Below are 4,429 nucleotides of genomic sequence, written 5' to 3'. Positions count from 1 at the left end.
TCGGTCTCATGGTGCCCCTCCTCAGGGCCGGCTCTAGCGTTTTTGCCACCCCAAGCAGCAAAAAAATAAAAAAATAAAAAATAAATAAGTAAAAAAAAGCCGCGATCGCGATCGGCGGCAGCTCTACCACCGCTTCATTCTATGGCGGCAATTCAGCGGCAGGTCCTTCGCTCCCAGAGGGAGTGACGGCCCCGCCGCCGAAGGGCCAGACGTGCCGCCCCCTTCTTCAATGGCCACCCCAGGCACTTGCTTGCTAGGCTGGTGCCTGGAGCCGGCCCTGGGTCTGGGGGCTGCTGTGGGGATCCATACAGGCAATGCTTGGAGAAGAAAGGACGGTTACTTACCATAGTAACCGTGGTTCTTCAAGATGAATGCCAGTATGGATGGACACTACCCAACTTGCTTCATCTCTATAGTACTTCAGTCTTATAACTGTTCCTTCCACTAAATACAAAATCTGAGTGGTGATTGTGGAGGCACTGCCTTTTATTATCCTCAGGGAATATACAATATTATCAGAGGACATAGGCAGGGTATATATGCAGCTTCAACACACTGCTACCTAGAAAGTTCTGAACTTGCACGCGCAAGGCACAGCCAGATGGCAAATGCTAGGGAAGACAGCTTTCATGACCTCCCTGTGGCCACTGTTTAGGCTCTCTCTGGAATAGGAAATAGCAAGGGTCTAGCAACATAGGCTGGAAAACACCAGAGGATCACATGGGTCTAAGGGGGTCCCCAGGGTGCAACTGGGACTGTGGAATCGCTGAGCCCTCTGCCCCACCAACCTGGAGTATCCCTCTCACACTGATGCTGTGTCAAGCCACAAACCTCTGGCAAGTACTGCACTTACACAGACAACCACAGGCAGGGACACACCCAACTGAGTTATATGAATGATCTCCCAGACACTCAAGAATGATCAATAGGCTCCAGCCAATTCTCCCCCAGCCTTGCACCCCAGAACTGTACCGTCTTGCACTGGTCAGAAGCCTGGCCAGTGTAAGTTCATTACCCAGTCCTCCCCTTCCTCGATGTGGAGAGGACACACACTGGCCTTTGTAAACTGAGCTGAGAGTTCCCAAGCACTTCAACTAAAAGACCCTGTTTTAGGTGAAATATAAAACAGATTTATTAACTACAGGAAGATAGATTTTAAGTGATTATAAGTAGCACGCGTAGAGATCAAAGTTGGTTAATTTAAAAAATAAAAATAAATTTTCCATCTGAATTCTATAAACTAAACAGGATTTGAATCAAGCAGGGCCTCACCCGGCGGATGGTACAAACAGGTCACAGATCCTCAATTCACAGTCTGGAACTGCCTTGCACCCTGGGACCACCCTCCCCAGTCCAAAGACATTGTCCTCCAGATGTTTCTTCCAGGTGTTGAGTTGGAGGGAAGGGGGATGGAGACAGGCCAACTGATGATGTCACTTCCCCTCTTTTATAGTTTCTTCTAGCTTGCTGGAAAAATCTTTTGCTGTGCTGTGGGGACCAGGCAGTTCCCATTGGTCTAGCAGTCTTCATTGTATATGTGCTCTATGATAGTGGATGCTTTCTTTGATGGGTGTTGATGAGCCATTAACACTGTCTGGCTATCCAGGGCTACTCCCTTGTTGTACCTGAAAGGCTGGTTGTAGGTGTTCCCAACCTCACGACATATTTCAGTGACACATACAACAATACATCATAACTCCATGTACCATGATAGCACCTACAGTCCAACAGGATATTAGTGTTCAATGGATCAAGACTTTTAAAATGATACCTCACAAGATATATGTTGTACAAAGCATATCATACTTATACGACAATGGTGAATGTGGGCATTCCAGGGTGCTGCGTTGAGGTACAGAGTGGCACAAAGGGTCTAAGGCCTTGTCTACACTGGCAAGTTTCTCCCGAGGTGTACACACTGCCAAGCCACTTAGTGCGCAGAAACTGCACAGTTGCAGCACTGTAAAAAAAACCACCCCGACGAAAGGCATAGAGCTTTCTGCGCCGGGGCTACAGCGCTGCGGTGCCAGTGTAGATATCCTGGTTGATTACAGCGCTGCGATTGGCCTCCGGGAGGTGTGAACACCCAACAGCGGATTCCCTTCAGTGCTCTCTGAGTGGCACTGTAACTGCCGGCGATATAACTCTGCCAGTGTAGACATACCTTAAGACTGTGACTGTCTCCAGGATGCAAAAAAGCATGAGAAATACTGGCTGAGTTCTAAAATAGCTACAGGAAACAGTGCGTCCTCACCATAAACAGTTTCCCTCTTAGATAGGGCTACTGGCTAGAGTTCTAGATTTTTCCAGAACTGGAATTTGCGAATGCAGTGATGTTTTCCAAGGCAATTTTGAGAGAGCACTGATGTGCCATTAATTTCAAATACAACGGGGGGTCGGGGGGAATATTTGTTTGGAAATCAGGAAAATAAATAGCAACTATTCAGAATTTTTTTAAAGATTCTCATTCCAGCAACAGTAAAGCATCTAAAGCTTAAGCCCAAAATCAGCTTTCTTAATTGCACCACTCTAAGGCACTCATTCTACATTAAGCACAAAAGAACACAAGAGAGTTAATGCACTGGTCTAAGAAGCACACACTTACCAAACAATGTGATTCAGAGATATTTAAGTTCTAGGAAGCATGACCGAGATCTCACCTGTTCTGATCAGGAGATGTGACAATGATTGAAATTTTATCCATAATATAATTCACAGAATCATTGAAATCAGAGATGTAAAATTCCTACTGGGTCAAGTCTACTTCATTCGTTCTGGGGGTACGTCTATACTACCTGCTGGATTGGCGGGTAGTGTTCGATGTATCGGGGATCGATTTATTGCGTCTCGTCTGGACACGATAAATCAATCCGTGAATTGACGCCCGTACTCCACCTCGGCAGGAGGAGTAAGCGGAGTCGACGGGGGAGCCGCGGCAGTCGACTCGCCACCGTGAAGACGGCCAGGTAAGTTGAACTAAGATACTTCGACTTCAGCTACGCGAATAGCATAGCTGAAGTTGCATATCTTAGTTCGAACCCTCCCGATAGTGTAGCCCAGGCCTAAAGACCAGAACTGGACTAATCTCTACAGTATATTTTCTAGTGTGTTGTCTGTGTCCAATATAATTTTAAAAATGTCTCAAGCAACGGGGCTTCCATCAAATCCCTTTGGAGATTATTTCACAGTCTACTGCTAATTAATATGTATATCACAGTAGTGTCCAAAGGCCTCATTTAGCATCATGGCCTCGTTGTACTAGACGTGCTGCCAACACATGCGTAATCCCTGTTCTCAAGAGAGACAAATAGAGCTCACTATTAGGAAATTTTCCCTGATATTCACTCTACATTTTCTCTTTCTGAATTCCATCCCATTATTCTTAGTGCTTGTCTCTTGCACTTTAAACAATTCTTCACCCTTTGTGCGGTTTTATCTCCTTCAAATACTTGTAGACAACTATCACATACTCCCTCAACAACCACTTAGTCAACAAACTAGATGATAACATTCAACAGAGGCTGAACATCTGAAATATTGAGATCCGACCTAATGACAAAGTTAAGCACATGACCAGTCTTGTTGGAGCTCTTCTTATAAAGCTCCCAAAGTCCCTCACTTCCATGGAGACACGTGCTGGCCTATCTGATAACAGTAATAATAGTTAGCACTTTGAAGAAGAGAAGCATTACACAAAGATTAGCTACTTATCCTCACTATCTCCCGGCAAAGTGTGTAATTAAATATTTATCTTCATTTTACAAATGGAGCAACTGAGGCACAAAGTGACGTGACTTGTCCAAAGCCATAGAGGGCAACAGTGTCATAGTCAGGGTTAGGACTCAGGAGTTCCTGGCTCCTAGACCCGTGCTCAGATCACAACCCTCTTTCTCTGTCTCTGTCTCTCCCTCTTTTGAGCCAACATCGACCTGCATATTGAAGTCTCCAAGTTTCAGAACCTTATAGGACTGCAGCAGCTCAGAAAACTGAGCTGACACATTTCTTCCCAAACCTGCTGGTCTGTATACCAGCAAAGCCAGACATTTTGGCTATGCCCCAGGGGCACCAAAGACAAATACTCATAACTCATTTCAGTGCACAAGTAAGGTATGTAATAGAAAACCTTTAAAAAAAGCATGCATCTGACAAAGTGGGCATTCACCCACGAAAGCATATGCGTCTGACGAAGTGGGTATTCACCCACGAAAGCTTATGCTCCAATACATCTGTTAATCTTCAAGGTGCCACGGGACTCTTTGTTGCTTTTTACAGATCCAGACTAACACCGTTACCCCTCTGATACTTGACATCCTCTTTGGGTAATTCACAACTGATAATCATACCATACACACGTACTTTGTGTTTAAAGAGAAAAGCATTTAAAGCGATTAATTGTGAAGCGGGATAGTCTGTCTTGATGGTATGCAGT

The sequence above is a fragment of the Terrapene carolina genome, unplaced genomic scaffold, assembly GCF_002925995.2.
Source record: "Terrapene carolina triunguis isolate 2854851 unplaced genomic scaffold, T_m_triunguis-2.0 Scaffold68, whole genome shotgun sequence".
Lineage (NCBI taxonomy): Eukaryota > Metazoa > Chordata > Testudines > Emydidae > Terrapene > Terrapene triunguis.
This window is presented reverse-complemented; position numbering follows the sequence as displayed.